The sequence below is a fragment of the Cryptomeria japonica genome, unplaced genomic scaffold (assembly GCF_030272615.1).
Source record: "Cryptomeria japonica unplaced genomic scaffold, Sugi_1.0 HiC_scaffold_586, whole genome shotgun sequence".
NCBI lineage: Eukaryota > Viridiplantae > Streptophyta > Pinopsida > Cupressales > Cupressaceae > Cryptomeria > Cryptomeria japonica.
In genome coordinates, this window is record NW_026729392.1 from 1 (window position 1) to 17500 (window position 17500).

Consider the following 17500-nt stretch of genomic DNA (forward strand, 5'->3'; position numbering starts at 1 on the left):
TGGGGTTTCTGGTGCGCTCCGAAGTGGGGTTATTGGAGCGCATCAAAGGTGCGCAATGCTGGTGCGAACCCGGGAGCGCTCCGATGTGTGCTCCAAGGTGCGGCGTGCACGAAGTCCGAGCCCGGTTTGCCCCGGGTGCGCACCTCGCGTGCACCTTCGCCGGGGTGAGCACCTTGGTGTGCAGACCTTGGTTGGGTTGCGCGCCCTGGTGCGCACCAAGGAGCGCTCTGAAGTGTGCTCCAAGGTGCGGCGTGCACGAAGTCGGAGCCCGGTTTGCCCCGGGTGTGCACCTCGGGTGCGCACCTCGCGTGCACCTTCGCTGCGGTGGGCACCTTGGCTGGGTTGCGCGCCTTGGTGGGCACCATGCAGTGCACGAAGTCGGAGCCCGGATTGCCCCGGGCGCGCACCTCCGCCAGGGTGGGCACCTTGGTGCGCACAACTTGCCTGGGCTGCGCACCAGGAAGGGCTCAAGATGGCACCCGCGTTCCGTTTTTTTCACTATCTTTCAGAACGGAAATTTTAAAATCTCGTTTTTTTTTGCCTTTTCTGGAAATTAGTGAAGGCAGCGCATCAAAGGTGCGCAACGCTGGTGCGAACCTGGGAGCGCTCCGATGTGTGCTCCAAGGTGCGGCGTGCACGAAGTCGGACCCCGGTTTGCCCCGGGTGCGCACCTCGCGTGCACCTTGGTGCGCACACCTTGGCTGGGTTGCGCGCCCTGGTGGGCACCATGGTGCGCACCAAGGAGCGCTCCGAAGTGTGCTCCAAGGTGCGGCGTGCACGAAGTCGGAGCCCGGTTTGCCCCGGGTGCGCACCTCGCGTGCACCTTCGCCGCGGTGGGCACCATGGCGTGCACGAAGTCGGAGCCCGGTTTGCCCCGGGTGCGCACCTCGCGTGCACCTTCGCCGGGGTGGGCACCTTGGTGTGCAGACCTTGGCTGGGTTGCGCGCCCTGGTGGGCACCATGGTGCGCACCAAGGAGCGCTCCGAAGTGTGCTCCAAGGTGCGGCCTGCACGAAGTCGGAGCCCGGTTTGCCCCGGGTGTGCACCTCGGGTGGGCACCTTGGTGCGCATGCCTTGCCTGGGCTGCGCACCAGGGCGGGCTCAAGATGGCACCCGCGTTCCTTTTTTTTCACTATCTTTCAAAACGGAAATTTTAAAATCTCATTTTTTTTTGCCTTTTTCTGGAAATTAGTGAAGGCAGCGCATCAAAGGTGCGCACCTCGCTGCCCACCACGGTGCGCAACGCCGGTGGGCACCCGGGAGTGCTTCGAAGTGTGCTCCAAGGTGCTGCGTGCACGTTGTCGGAGCCCGGTTTGCCCCGGGTGCGCACCTCGCGTGCACCTTCGTCGGGGTGGGCACCTTGGCTGGGTTTGCCCCGGCTGCGCTCCGAAGCGGGGTTATTGGAGCGCCGCCTCTTTTTTTGTCGGAGCGTTTGGTGGGGTTTCTCGCATTGGCTCTTCCGAGGCCCGGTTGCCACCCTGGCGCGCACGAAGTCGGAAGTAGGGTTAATTGCCCGGGTGCGCACCTTTGCCAGGGTGGGCACCTTACCTGGGCTGCGCACCAGGGCGGGCTCAAGATGGCACGCGCGTTCCGTTTTTTTCACTATCTTTCAAAACGGAAATTTTAAAATCTCCTTTTTTTTTTGCCTTTTCTGGAAATTAGTGAAGGCAGCGCATCAAAGGTGCGCACCTCGCTGCCCACCTTGGTGTGCTCTGAGGTGCGCACCCGGGAGCGCTACGAAGTGTGCTCCAAGGTGCGGCGTGCACGTTGTCGGAGCCCGGTTTGCCCCGGGTGCGCACCTCGCCTGCACCTTGGCCGGGGTGGGCACCTTGGCTGGGTTTGCCCAGGGTGCGCTCCGAAGCGGGGTTACTGGAGCGCCCCCTCTTTTTTTGTCAGAGCGTTTGGTGGGGTTTCTCGCATTGGCTCTTCCCAGGCCCGGTTGTTGGGTGCGCTCCCACCCTGGCGCGCGCGAAGTTGGAAGTTGGGTTAATTGCCCGGGCGCGCACCTTCGCCAGGGTGGGCACCTTGGTGCGCACACCTTGGCTGGGCTGCGCACCAGGGCGGGCTCAAGATGGCACCAGCATTCCCTTTTTCTCACTATCTTTCAAAACGGAAATTTTAAAATCTCGTTTTTTTTTTGCCTTTTATGGAAATTAGTGAAGGCATCGCATCAAAGGTGCGCACCTCGCTGCCCACCTTGGTGTGCTCCGAGGTGCCCACCACGGTGCGCAACGCCGGTGCGAACCCGGGAGCGCCCCGATGTGTGCTCCAAGGTGCGGCGTGCACGAAGTCGGACCCCGGTTTGCCCCGGGTGCGCACCTCGCGTGCACCTTGGTGCGCACACCTTGGCTGGGTTGCGCGGCCTGGTGGGCACCATGGTGCGCACCAAGGAGCGCTCCGAAGTGTGCTCCAAGGTGCGGCGTGCACGAAGTCGGAGCCCGGTTTGCCCCGGGTACGCACCTCGCGTGCACCTTCGCCGGGGTGGGCACCTCGGCTGGGTTGCGCGCCCTGGTGCGCACCAAGGAGCGCTCCGAAGTGTGCTCCAAGGTGCGGCGTGCACGAAGTCGGAGCCCGGTTTGCCCCGGGTGCGCACCTTCGCCGCGGTGCGCACCATGGCGTGCACGAAGTCGGAGCCCGGTTTGCCCCGGGTGCGCACCTCGCGTGCACCTTCGGCGGGGTTGCGCGCCCTGGTGGGCACCATGGTGCGCACCAAGGAGCGCTCCGAAGTGTGCTCCAAGGTGCGGCGTGCACGAAGTCGGAGCCCGGTTTGCCCCGGGTGCGCACCTCGCGTGCACCTTCGGCGGGGTTGCGCGCCCTGGTGGGCACCATGGTGCGCACCAAGGAGCGCTCCGAAGTGTGCTCCAAGGTGCGGCGTGCACGAAGTCGGAGCCCGGTTTGCCCCGGGTGCGCACCTCGCGTGCACCTTCGCCGCGGTGGGCACCATGGCGTGCACGAAGTCGGAGCCCGGTTTGCCCCGGGTGCGCACCTCGCGTGCACCTTCGCCGGGGTGGGCACCTCGGCTGGGTTGCGCGCCCTGGTGCGCACCAAGGAGCGCTCCGAAGTGTGCTCCAAGGTGCGGCGTGCACGAAGTCGGAGCCCGGTTTGCCCCGGGTGCGCACCTCGCGTGCACCTTCGCCAGGGTGGGCACCTCGGTGCGCACACCTTCTCAATGTTTTCTTGCCTTTTCTGGAAATTGGTGAAGGCAGCGCATCAAAGGTGCGCACCTCGGTGTGCTCCGAGGTGCGAACCCGAGAGCGCTCCGAGGTGCCCACGAAGTCGAAAGTCGGGTTAATTGCATTGTTTTCCCCGGGTGCGCTCCGAGGTGCGCAACATCGGCGCGCACCAAGGAGGGCTCCGAAGTGTGCTCCAAGGTGCGCACGATGGCGTGCACCTCTGGTGCGCACGATTCGGAGCTCGGTTTGACCGGGGTGCGCACACCTTGGCTGGGTTGCGCACCTTTTGTGCGCTCCAAGGTGCGCACGAAGTCGGAGCTCGGTTTGCCCCGGGTGCGCACCTTCGCCAGGGTGCGCACCTTGATGCGCACGCCTTGGCTGGGCTGCGCACCTTGGTGGGCGCCATGGTGCGCACCTTTCGTGCGCTCCAAGGTGCGCACGAAGTCGGAGCTCGGTTTGCCCCGGGTGCGCACCTTGGTGGGCGCCATGGTGCACTCCGAGGTGCCCAAGATTGGTGCGCACCAAGGAGCGCTCCGAAGTGCGCTCCAAGGTGCGCGCGAAGTCGAAAGTTGGGTTAATTGTCCGGTTTGCCTCGGGTGCGCACCTTGCGTGCACCTTCGCCAGGGTGGGCGCCTTGGTGCGCACACCTTGGCTGGGCTGCGCACACCTTGGCACCCGCGTTTCCTTCATTTTAAATTTTTTTTTTTTACAATCTCTCAAGTGGGAAATTCTATAATCTCAACTTTTTTTGCCTTTTCAGGAAACTTTTGAATGGAGCGCATCATTGGTGCGCTCCGAAGTGTGCTCCAAAGCTCTCTCCAGCTGCGTGCACCTGCCCCGGCCGCGCACCCGGCCCCGCCCAGCTTCGCTCACCTGTCCCGGGCGTCTGGTGCGGAACCTTAGAGTAAGAAACATCACCGTGCACCTTGGCCAACGTGCGCGACTCGACCGAGCGCGCACTGGCCGAGGTGCACACCGATTTCACCTGGGTGCGCGCGCAGCACCTCGGGCGCACCGGGGTGCGCGCACAACGCCCGGGTTGCACCGTGGCCTGTGTGCTCGGGGCGCCTCGGGTGCGCGCTCGGTGTCGCCCCCGCGCGCGCGGTAGTGCGGGCAGCGCACCCCGGCCCGGCCCGGCCCCGACGAGAACGCAAACGGGCAAAAGGTTTATTCAAATAGCATTGCGACGCCCGGCGAAAAACTAAAAAAGGGTGCAACACCGGGACTTCCCGGGAGGTCACCCATCCCAGTACTACTCCGGCCCAAGCGCGCTTAACTGCGGAGTTCTGATGGGATCCGGTGCACTAACGCTGGTATGATCGCACCCGTTATGAGCTTGTCGCAGTGTGTACTTAGCAAACCGCGACCCACGTGCGAATCCACCCCGGCCACCCACCCCCGTCGAGGTGCACACCCTCCCTCGCGAAGTGCGCCCCGTTCGCCAAGTGTGAGCCCTGCCCGGGTGCGCGCACCTTGCTAGGGCGTCGGGTGTGCACCCGGCCCGGCCTACGTGCGTGCACCTGGAGGGGGCGTCGTGTGCGTGCAGTGTCCCGTCTGCAACGCGGTGCCCACACACCACCTCGGGCGCAACGACCTGCGCTCACATGTGGGCCGAGTGCACCTTGGTGCATGTTCGGGGCGCCTCGGGTGCACGCTCGATCTTGCCCCGGTGCACCAAGGCGCTCGGTTTGCCCCGGGTGCGCACTTGGTGCAAGGTGGGCACCCAAAATAGGGATCAAGCACCAAAACACAAGTTTCGGGATGCAAAATGGGACCCAAGGACCACAAATGCGTTCCAAGACCCATGATGGGTCCACGAGAACAAAAATGTGTTCCGAGACTTAATAAACAAATATTGGGTTTTAGGAGAAGAAACATGCTCTGATGCCCAAAACGAGAATCGACCCCGAAAAGGCCACAGGCCAAAAGTGGGATGCGAGACAAAAAAAAATGGGACCCGAGGACCAAAATTGGGTTCCCAGGTCGAAGACAGGGCAACCGGACAAGAAACGACCTCTAAGGCTCGAAATGAGTCCCGACGACTAAAACTTGACAAGAAGCACCCATCAGGCACCCAACTCGACACCCATGGGATGCCGACCCACCCGGGCTTCCACCTAGCACACCTTGGCACCCACCCACCCTCGCACCCAACCTCGCACCCAACTTAGCACCTTTGAACCCACATTGGCACTCACCCTGACCCTGGCACCTTGGAACCCACATTGGCACTCACCTTGACCCTGGCACCCACCTTTGCACTCACCTTGGGACCCACCCTGGCTCCCACCTCGGCACCCACCCAGACACCCACCTTGGTTCCTTGGCACCCACCTTGGATCCTTGGCACCCACCCCGACACCCACCTTGGCACGCAACTTGGCTACTTGCCACCCACCTTGGCTCCTTGACGCCCACCCCGACAACCACCCCGTGACCTACCCTGGCTAGGGTTGGTGCACACCCACCCTGGTGCCCACCTTGGCACCCACCCTATGACCCACCTTGGCACGCACCTTAGTACCCACCCCGTTACCCACCCTAGGACCCACCCCGTGACCCACCTTGGCCAGGGTGGGTGCACCCACCCTGGTGCCCACCTTGGCACCCACCCATCCTAGCACCCAGCCTGTGACCGGGCTTGGAACCCAACCTTGCACCCGCACCCGTCTTGGCCAGTGTGGGTGCGCACCCATCCTGGCACCCACGTTGTGACACACCCTTTAACCCACGCACCCTAGCACCCACGTTGGCACCCACCTTGGAACCCAACCTAGCAACTTGGCACCCACCCCGTGACCCACCTTGGCATCCACCATAGCAGTCGCCGACTTGGCACCCACCTCGGCACCCACCTTGACACTTGTGGACCCACCTTGCCACTCACCCTAGCATCGACCCATCCTAGCACCCACCCTGGCACCTTTGCACCCTAGCACTCACCCATCCTAGCACCTAACCTGTGACCCACCTTGACACTCACCCTCGCACCCACCTTGGAACCCAACCTAGCACCCACCCACCCTGACACCAACCCTAGCACCTACCCACCCTTGCACCCACCCTGTGACCCATCTTGGCACCCACCCATCCTACCACTCAACCTATCACCCACCTTCTCACCCACCTTGGCATCCACCTTAGCACCCACCCACACTGGCACCTTGGCACCCACCTCGGGCAAGGTGGGTGCACACCCACCCTGGCACCCAATTTAGAACCCACCGAGCATGTTACCCACCTTGGCACCCACATTGCAGCCCACCCTAGTACCCACCCTATGACCCACATTGGCATCCACACCCTAGCACCCAGGCACCTCGACACCCGCCTTGACACCCACCCTAGCACTGAACCTGTGACCCACCTTGGAACTCACCCTAGAACCCACCCACCCTGTGAACCACCTTGGCATCCACCTTAGCACCCACCCACCTTGGCACCCACTCTAGCACTCACCCATCCTAACACCCAACTTGTTACCCACCTTGGCACCCGCCCTCGCGTCCACCTTGAAACCCACCCTAGCACCCACCCACGCAGGAGCCCACCTTGGCACCCAACCTAACACCCACGCATCCTGGCACCCAACTTGTGACCCACCTTGGAACCCACCCTAGTACCCACCTTTGAACCCACTATATCACCAACCCACCTTGGCACCCACCCTATGACCCTCTTTGGAATCCACCCTAGCACGCACCCACCCTGGCACCCACCATGGAGCGCACCCTAGCACCCACCCACCTCGGCACGCACCTCAACACCCACCTTGGTGTGCGCACTGCGCCAACCTCTCAAAGACCCTATGTGGTGCGCTCCAAAGTGTACACCTTTGGTGCGCTCCAAGGTGCGCACCTTTGGTGCACACCGAGGTGCACACCAAAGTGTGCACCGAGGTGAGCACCAAAGTGCACTCCAGGGTGCACACCAAGGCGTGCACCTTTGGTGCGGTCAATGCAAACGAATTCGGAAGTTGGGGTCGATGTCCTAATCGCTGCTGCAGACTACACGTATGAGAATCGGACAAATAGCTTTATATAGGGGAGGTGTTGCGTTTGATGGGTCGACTCCCCTGGTTGTGTGCACTGCACCAACTTCAAAGACCCTGTCTTGTTTAAGAAGTCAAAAGTTGGGGTGGATGTCCTAATCATTGCTGCAGTCTACGCATGTATGAGAATCAGACAAATAGCTTATATAGGGGAGGTGTTGCATTCGGTGGGTTGACTCCCCTGGTTGTGCGCACTGCGCCAACCTCAAAGACCCCGCATAGCAGAAGAAGTCGGAAGTCGGATTTTGGTGAGCACCAAGGCGTGCACCTTTGGTGCGGTCAACGCAGACGAATTCAGAAGTTGGGGTGGATGTCCTAATCGTTGTTGCAGGCTACACATGTATGAGAATCAGACAAATAGCTTATATAGGGGAGGTGTTGGGTTTGATGGGTCAACTCCCTTGGTTGTGCGCATTACGCCAACCTCAAAGACCTTGTTTTCGTTAAGAAGTCAAAAGTTGGGGTCAATGTCCTAATGGCTCCTGCAGGCTACACATGTATGAGAATCGGACAAATAGCTTATATAGGGGAGGTGTTGGGTTTGATGGGTCGACTCCCCTGGTTGTGCGCATTACGTCAACCTCAAAGACCTTGTTTTCGTTAAGAAGTCAAAAGTTGGGGTCGATGTCCTAATTGCTCCTGTAGACTACACATGTATGAGAATCAGACAAATAGCTTATATAGGGGAGGTGTTGGGTTTGATGGGTTGACTCCCCTAGTTGTTCGCATTACACCAACCTCAAAGACCTTGTTTTCGTTTAGAAGCCGAAAGTTGGGGTCGATGTCCTAATTGCTCCTGCAGGCTACGCATGTATGAGAATCAGACAAATAGCTTATATAGGGGAGGTGTTGGGTTTGATGGGTCGACTCCCCTGGTTGTGCGCATTGCGCCAACCTCAAAGACCCTGCATTGCGGATGAAGTCGAAAGTCAGAGTTTGGTGTGCTACAAGGTGTGGTCGAAGGTGCTCACCTAGGTGTGCACCTTTGGAGCACAGGAAAAGTGCCCTCCAAAAGTGCGCACCTTTGGAGTGCACAAAAGTGCCCTCCAAAAGTGCGCACCTTTGGAGCGCAGAAAAGTGCCCTCCAAAAAGTGCCCTCCAAAAGTGCGCACCTTTGGAGCGCAGAAAAGTGCCCTCCAAAAAGTGCCCTCCAAAAGTGCGCACCTTTGGAGCGCAGAAAAGTGCCCTCCAAAAAGTGCCCTCCAAAAGTGCGCACCTTTGGAGCGCAGAAAAGTGCCCTCCAAAAGTGCGCACCTTTGGAGCGCAGAAAAGTGCCCTCCAAAAAGTGCCCTCCAAAAGTGCGCACCTTTGGAGCGCAGAAAAGTGCCCTCCAAAAAGTGCCCTCCAAAAGTGCGCACCTTTGGAGCGCAGAAAAGTGCCCTCCAAAAAGTGCCCTCCAAAAGTGCGCACCTTTGGAGCGCAGAAAAGTGCCCTCCAAAAAGTGCCCTCCAAAAGTGCGCACCTTTGGAGCGCAGAAAAGTGCCCTCCAAAAGTGCGCACCTTTGGAGCGCAGAAAAGTGCCCTCCAAAAGTGCGCACCTTTGGAGCGCACAAAAGTGCCCTCCAAAAGTGCGCACTTTTGGTGCGCACCAAGGCGCTGGTTCGGTCGTTGCAGGCGAGTTCGGAAGTTGGGGTCGATGTCCTGAGCGGAGGTGCAAACTACACAGGTGTCGGAATCGGACAAATAGCTTATATAGGGGAGGTGTATGCTTCGATGGGTCGACTCCCCAGGTTGAGCGCACCGCGCCAACCTCAAAGACCCTACGGTATGGATGAAGTCGGAAGTTGGGTCCGATGACCAATTCGATTAGTAGGTATGCTCATGAGGTCGGAATTTGGGTCCGATGACCTGCCATGTGCAGGAAGGCGAATGTTGACACTGTGCGTTGCAAGGTGCACACCAAGGCGCTGGTGCGGTCTTTTTAGTCGAGTTCGGAAGTTGGGGTCGATGTCCTGATCGGAGGTGCAAGCTACACAGGTGTGGGAATCGGACAAATAGCTTATATAGGGGAGGTGTATGCTTCGTTGGGTCGACTCCCCGGGTTGAGCGCACCGCGCCAACCTCAAAGACCCTACGGTATGGATGAAGTCGGAAGTTGGGTCCGATGACCGATTCGATATGTAGGCATACTCGCGAGGTCGGAATTTGGGTCCGATGACCTGCCACGTGCAGGAAGGCGAATGTTGGCACTGTGCGTTGCAAGGTGCGCACCAAGGCGCTGGTTCGGTCGTTGGAGGCGAGTTCGGAAGTTGGGGTCGATGTCTTGATCGGAGGTGCAAACTACACAGGTGTGGGAATCGGACAAATAGCTTATATAGGGGAGGTGTATGCTTCGTTGGGTCGACTCCCCGGGTTGAGCGCACCGCGCCAACCTCAAAGACCCTACGGTATGGATGAAGTCGGAAGTTGGGTCCGATGACCGATTCGATATGTAGGCATACTCGCGAGGTCGGAATTTGGGTCCGATGACCTGCCATGTGCAGGAAGGCGAATGTTGGGACTGTGCGTCGCAAGGTGCGCACCAAGGCGCTGGTGCCGTCGTTGCAGTCGAGTTCGGAAGTTGGGGTCGATGTCCTGGTCAGAGGTGCAAACTACACAGGTGTGGGAATCGGACAAATAGCTTATATAGGGGAGGTGTATGCTTCGATGGGTCGACTCCCTGGGTTGAGCGCACCGCGCCAACCTCAAAGACCCTACAGTATGGATGAAGTCGGAAGTTGGGTCCGATGACCGATTCGATACGTAGGCATATTGGCGAGGTCTGAATTTGTGTCCGATGACCTGCCATGCGCAGGAAGGCGGAATTTGGGTCCGATGACCGAGTTGATGGCGTGCCATGCGCAGAAAGGCGGAATTTGGGTCCGATGACCGAGTTGATGTTGATGGCCCGCCATGCACAGGAAGGCGGAATTTGGGTCCGATGACCGATTTGAAGGCGTGCCATACGCAAAAAGGCGGAGTTTGGGTCCGATGACCGAGTTGATATTGATGGCCCGCCATGCGCAGGAAGGCGGAATTTGGGTCCGATGACCTGACATACGCATGGAGTCCGACTCGGGGGCCGATGTTCGATTCGATGACTTGCATTGTGGGTAAAGTCGGAAGTTGTGGTCTTTGACCCGATTCGATGACCAGACTTCGGCTGCTTGAGAATCGGACAAATAACTTATATAGGGGAGGTAGTGTTCTCGAGCATCCTCCCCCCGTGCCCGTTTATGTCGATTGATGCTGGTGCTCGACTGGTTGGAGCGCTCGGATGCAAAAATCTTGCACCAGGATTTATCGATTGTGATGGACACGGCAAGTCTCCTGATTGCTATGCAGGAGCTCATCGTGAATCTCTATGCGGCCTTGGTATGGACTCGACCTGCGGAATGGTTCGGCAATGGTAGTCGCTCCAACACGTCCTTGCAATGGCCACAGAGGTGATTCGACTAGAGCTCCAGTCTAGCTTTTGGGTTGCTTGGCGGACTGGTATAGCCGCGATCGAGTTCCGGCCATGAACGTTTTAGATAGCTCTTGGGCTTTCTGGGACGGAAGTCGGAAGTTTGGGCTGTTGTCCGATTTGATGACCATTCTTCGGATGTGTGAGAATCGGACAAATAACTTATATAGGGGACTGTGTTGTCTCACGCAGCCCCCTCCGTGCCCCTCTATCTCGACCGATGTTGGTGCTTGAAAGGGTTGGGATCGCTCGGATTTATAAACGTGCACCACCATTTGTCGAGTGTGAGGGACGCGGCAGGTCTCCTAAATGCTATGCGGGCGCTCTCTGAGAATCTCTATCCGGCCTCGACACAGACTAGTCTTGCTGAATGGTTTGGCACTGGTAGTCGATCCAACACGTCGTTGTTGTGGCCGCCTAGGCGATTCGATTCGAGCCCCCGTCTAGCTTTTGGGTTGCTTGGCGGATTTTGCCCTATCCGCAAGTGAGCTCGGTCCCTAAACGTTCGAGAAACCCGATTGCTATGCGCCGACTCTCTTTCTTGCGAGCCTCCATCTAGCTTTTGGGTCTCTACGGAACGGAAGTCGGAATCTGGGACCGTTGTTTGATTCGACGAGGCAGACTACGGTTGTGCGAGAATCGGACAAATAACTTATATAGGGGAGGTGTTGACTGGAGCATTCTCCCCCGTGCCCCTCTAACTCGACCAATGCTGGCGCTCGAACGGTGGTAGCGCTCGGATTTTCATTGAGCGCCAGCATTGGTCGATTTAGAGGGGCATGCGAGATTCCCGAATGCTATGCGAGGGCTCTAACGGAAATGTCTATTGGTTTCGGTATGGATGCAATTGCGAGTGGTTCGGCAAAGGTAGTCGTTCCGATGCGTCCATGTCGTGGCCAAATCGATAATTCGATTTGAGCCCTCGTATAGCATTTGGGTCTCTCGATGTGATTCCGCATTCCAGTCCCTTTGGGCACTGCTTGAGCCGCATCCCAGGGGGTTCCCTTCCCAATAATCTGCCTCGCAACCCGATTGCTATGCGGTGAGGCTCCTCGGCCGCCTCGGAACTATCTGTGTATCAGACGCATCGCGGGATAAGGGGTTGGCAACGGTAGTCGCCCCAAGCGCGTCCGATGCTTGGACCATTCCGAGGCGGCCCTGAAGCCTCTTCCGTCTAGCCGTTGGGTCCTTCTCGCCGCATCCCTCGCCTCGCACCCCGATTGCTATGCGGTGAGGCTCCTCGGCCGCCTCGGAACTATCTGTGTATCGGACGCGTCGCGGGATAAGGGGTTGTCACTGGTAGTCGCCCCAAGCGCGTCCGATGCTTGGACCATTCCGAGGCGGCCCTGAAGCCTCTTCCGTCTAGCCGTTGGGTCCTTCTCGCCGCATCCCTCGCCTCGCACCCCGATTGCTATGCGGTGAGGCTCCTCGGCCGCCTCGGAACTATCTGTGTATCGGACGCGTCGCGGGATAAGGGGTTGTCATTGGTAGTCGCCCCAAGCGCGTCCGATGCTTGGACCATTCCGAGGCGGCCCTGAAGCCTCTTCCGTCTAGCCGTTGGGTCCTTCTCGCCGCATCCCTCGCCTCGCACCCCGATTGCTATGCGGTGAGGCTCCTCGGCCGCCTCGGAACTATCTGTGTATCGGACGCGTCGCGGGATAAGGGGTTGTCACTGGTAGTCGCCCCAAGCGCGTCCGATGCTTGGACCATTCCGAGGCGGCCCTGAAGCCTCTTCCGTCTAGCCGTTGGGTCCTTCTCGCCGCATCCCTCGCCTCGCACCCCGATTGCTATGCGGTGAGGCTCCTCGGCCGCCTCGGAACTATCTGTGTATCGGACGCGTCGCGGGATAAGGGGTTGTCACTGGTAGTCGCCCCAAGCGCGTTCGATGCTTGGACCATTCCGAGGCGGCCCTGAAGCCTCTTCCGTCTAGCCGTTGGGTCCTTCTCGCCGCATCCCTCGCCTCGCACCCCGATTGCTATGCGGTGAGGCTCCTCGGCCGCCTTGGAACTATCTGTGTATCGGACGCGTCGCGGGATAAGGGGTTGTCACTGGTAGTCGCCCCAAGCACGTCCGATGCTTAGACCATTCCGAGGCGGACCCGAAGCCTCTTCCGTCTAGCCGTTGGGTCCTTCTCGCCGCATCCTTCGCCTCGCACCCCGATTGCTATGCGGTGAGGCTCCTCGGCCGCCTCGGAACTATCTGTGTATCGGACGCGTCGCGGGATAAGGGGTTGTCACTGGTAGTCGCCCCAAGCGCGTCCGATGCTTGGACCATTCCGAGGCGGACCCGAAGCCTCTTCCGTCTAGCCGTTGGGTCCTTCTCGCCGCATCCCTCGCCTCGCACCCCGATTGCTATGCGGTGAGGCTCCTCGGCCGCCTTGGAACTATCTGTGTATCGGACGCGTCGCGGGATAAGGGGTTGTCACTGGTAGTCGCCCCAAGCGCGTCCGATGCTTGGACCATTCCGAGGCGGACCCGAAGCCTCTTCCGTCTAGCCGTTGGGTCCTTCTCGCCGCATCCCTCGCCTCGCACCCCGATTGCTATGCGGTGAGGCTCCTCGGCCGCCTTGGAACTATCTGTGTATCGGACGCGTCGCGGGATAAGGGGTTGTCACTGGTAGTCGCCCCAAGCGCGTCCGATGCTTGGACCATTCCGAGGCGGACCCGAAGCCTCTTCCGTCTAGCCGTTGGGTCCTTCTCGCCGCATCCCTCGCCTCGCACCCCGATTGCTATGCGGTGAGGCTCCTCGGCCGCCTTGGAACTATCTGTGTATCGGACGCGTCGCGGGATAAGGGGTTGTCACTGGTAGTCGCCCCAAGCGCGTCCGATGCTTGGACCATTCCGAGGCGGCCCCGAAGCCTCTTCCGTGTAGCCGTTGGGTCCTTCTCGCCGCATCCCTCGCCTCGCACCCCGATTGCTATGCGGTGAGGCTCCTCGGCCGCCTTGGAACTATCTGTGTATCGGACGCGTCGCGGGATAAGGGGTTGTCACTGGTAGTCGCCCCAAGCGCGTCCGATGCTTGGACCATTCCGAGGCGGCCCCGAAGCCTCTTCCGTGTAGCCGTTGGGTCCTTCTCGCCGCATCCCTCGCCTCGCACCCCGATTGCTATGCGGTGAGGCTCCTCGGCCGCCTTGGAACTATCTGTGTATCGGACGCGTCGCGGGATAAGGGGTTGTCACTGGTAGTCGCCCCAAGCGCGTCCGATGCTTGGACCATTCCGAGGCGGACCTGAAGCCTCTTCCCTCTAGCCGTTGGGGCTTTCTCGCCGCATCCCTCGCCTCGCACCCTGATTGCTATGCTGTGAGGCTCCTCGGCCGCCTTGGAACTATCTGTGTATCGGACGCATCGCGGGATAAGGGGTTGGCAGTGGTAGTCGCCCCAAGCGCATCCGATGCTTGGACCATTCCGAGGCGGCCCTGCAGCCTCTTCCGTCTAGCCGTTGGGGCCATCTCGCCGCATCCCCCACCTCGCACCACGATTGCTATGCGGTGAGGCTCCTTGGCCGCCTCGGAACTATCTGTGTATCGGACGCATCGCGGGATAAGGGGTTGTCACTGGTAGTCGCCCCAAGCGCGTCCGATGCTTGGACTATTCCGAGGCGGCCCTGCAGCCTCTTCCGTCTAGCCGTTGGGGCCATCTCGCTGCATCCCCCACCTCCTCGGCCGCCTCGGAACTATCTGTGTATCGGACGCATCGCGGGATAAGGGGTTGGCAGTGGTAGTCGCCCCAAGCGCGTCCGATGCTTGGACTATTCCGAGGCAGCCCTGCAGCCTCTTCCGTCTAGCCTTTGGGGCCATCTCGCCGCATCCCTCGCCTCGCACCCCGATTGCTATGCGGTGAGGCTCCTCGGCCGCCTGGGAACTATCTTCGTATCGGACGCATCGCGGGATAAGGGGTTGTCACTGGTAGTCGCCCCAAGCGCGTCCGATGCTTGGACTATTCCGAGGCGGCCCTGTGGCCTCTTCCGTCTAGCCGTTGGGGCCATCTCGCCGCATCCCCCACCTCGCACCCCGATTGCTATGCGGTGAGGCTCTTCGGCCGCCTTGGAACTATCTTCGTATCGGACGCATTGCGGGATAAGGGGTTGTCACTGGTAGTGGCCCCAAGCGCGTCCGATGCTTGGACTATTCCGAGGCGGCCCTGCAGCCTCTTCCGTCTATAGCCGTTGGGGCCATCTCGCCGCATCCCCCACCTCGCACCCCGATTGCTATGCGGTGAGGCTCCTCGGCCGCCTTGGAACTATCTTCGTATCGGACGCATCGCGGGATAAGGGGTTGTCACTGGTAGTCGCCCCAAGCGCGTCCGATGCTTGGACTATTCCGACGCGGCCCTGTGGCCTCTTCCGTCTAGCCGTTGGGGCCATCTCGCCGCATCCCCCACCTCGCACCCCGATTGCTATGCGGTGAGGCTCCTCGGCCGCCTTGGAACCATCTTCGTATCGGACGCATCGCGGGATAGGGGGCTGTCACTGGTAGTCGCCCCAAGCGTGTCCGATGCTTGGACCATTCCTAGGCGGCCCTGAAGCCTCTTCCGTCTAGCCGTTGGGGCCTTCCCGCCCCATCCCTCGCCTCGCACCCCCGATTGCTATGCGGTGAGGCTCCTCGGCCGCCTTGGAACCATCTGTGTATCGGACGCATCGCGGGATAAGGGGTTGGCACTGGCAGTCGCCCCAAGCGCGTCCGATGCTTGGACCATTCCGAGGTGGCCCTGAAGCCTCTTCCGTCTAGCCGTTGGGGCCTTCCCGCCCCATCCCTCGCCTCGCACCCCGATTGATATGCGGTGAGGCTCCTCGGCCGCCTTGGAACTATCTGTGTATCGGACGCATCGCGGGATAAGGGGTTGGCACTGGTAGTCGTCCCAATCGCATCCGATGCTTGGACCATTCCGAGGCGGCCCTGCAGCCTCTTCCGTTTAGCCGTCGGGGCCTTCCCGCCGCATCCCTCGCCTCGCATCCCGATTCCTATGCGGTGAGTCTTCTCGGCCGCCGCGGAACTATACCTGTTATTGCTACTGCATCCTTCGGCTGGTAACCTCCTCTGCCGCCTTGGAACGTTCTCTTTGTCGGACGCGTCGCGGGATAAGGGGTTGGCACTGGTAGTCGCCCCAAGCGCGCCCGATGCATAGACCGCTCCGAGTCGACCTTGCTTTCAGCCTCTCACATGCATAGACCTCTCTGAGTCGACCCTGCAGCCTCTCACGTTTAGCCTTTGGAATCTCGCCTCACAACATGATTGCTATCCTTGATGCATCCCTTGCCTCGAGCCCTGATTGCTTTCTTGGCTGCATCCCTCCTCTCCTCACAGCCCGGTTGTCATCACTGCTTCATCCGTCGCTTCATGCATTCTGGCTGCTGGGCCCTTCCCACCGCACACCTCGATTGCTATCTCTTCTGCATCACACACCCCGATTGCTATCTCTGCTACATCCCTCGGCTCTCACTTCTGCATCCTTCGCCTCACACCTCGATTGCTATCAATGCTGCATCCGTAACCTCACACCCCGATTGCTATGCGGGGAGGCTCCTTGGCCGCCTTGGAAATTTCTGTGTGTCGGACGCACCGCGGGATAAGGGGTTGGCACTGGTAGTCGCCCCAAGTGCGCCCGATTCTTAGACCGCTTCGAGGTGACCTCGTAGCCTCTTTCGTCCAGGCTTCCTGCCTTCAACGCCCTTTTTACACCTCGATTGCTATGCGCGGGCTCGTTGGCGTCTATCACCTCTCTGCGAAGAGTGGCACGATGATTGTTGGGGTAAATCGTAGCAGTCCGATCTCTGGCCTTGGGCCATTGTGAGGGCTGATCGATTTCCTGTGCGCATCTCGTGTTCGCCCAGTAACAGACTCGACGACTTGTAATCGGTCTTGTTCCCGATTGTTCCTGGAGGTAGTCTTCGGAACTCTTGGATTTGACCTGTCACTCGAACTGTCCTCTTCCGAGGATGCTTGTGTGTGTGTGCTTGTGCCATTTCCTTGGCGGTATTAACGAGATATTAAAGAGCGGAGTGAGCGCCTCGCCCAGCTATGTTTGGGGCTCTCACTCCCTTACCCGGTGTGCGACCGCTTTGCACGTAGGTTGCGGAGCATCGCGACTCTTTCGATGTTTGGCGGTTGTCTTCCGGTGATGCGTTGGTCCCGAAGTGCACGTTACTAGCATTTCTGCCATTGTTCTCGATCTTTGGCACGTTCCTTCGTTGCAATTGGATATATATCTCCGTTTATACGCGCAGGCTTCTCCCGCCTATTCAGCGCTGTCCCACTCTCAGCACTCTCGTGGTCTCCTTGGCTTCTCTCTCCCGTGAGCGAGCTCTCTTCTCGAGTCTTTTCCATGTCCCATGGAGGTTGCCTTGCGAAATTCGGGCACACAAACGTGACCGGATAAGAGCGGAATTGCCTATGAGGAGAAGCTCACCTTAGGGAGCAGCAATGCCGAGTGTTTCGACAGAGGGTAGAGGGGGCGTTGTTTGGGCGGTTGCACAAAAGAGTGCTACGTTTGCACTGAAGGTTGCTTCTTCGTCTCCGACGAACTCTTCGAGGCAAAAAAGCTTGTTTACGGGGTCGAGGTGGGACTGTTCGTGCGAGTTGCGCCACCAAAAGTGCGTAGGGGGCATATACCTGGGAAATGGATGTCTCTGAGTGGCCTTACTCGGTCGCGTGCACGGTGCATTCTCTAACGGCAGGACTGTCGCGAGCATGTGCGGTTCGGATGTTTTCGGGTAAAGGGTTCCGTACGGGATGTTCTTCCCAGGCTCCTGTGAACCGAGACTCTGCATCGTCATGCTCCGGCTCCCGTGGGTGCTTCATGCCTCGTCGAGCTGTTTGTCGTGGACGATTAAGGCCG

The 17500-nt window shown here is 59.7% G+C and overlaps 1 non-coding gene across 1 annotated transcript; it reads right to left on the reverse strand.

Moving 5' to 3' along the window:
- Positions 1 to 4380: 4380 nt before the first annotated feature.
- Positions 4381 to 4499, reverse strand: LOC131872378 (5S ribosomal RNA). Its single transcript, XR_009370532.1, has one exon. It is a non-coding gene; the product is annotated as a 5S ribosomal RNA (ribosomal RNA).
- Positions 4500 to 17500: the final 13001 nt, after the last annotated feature.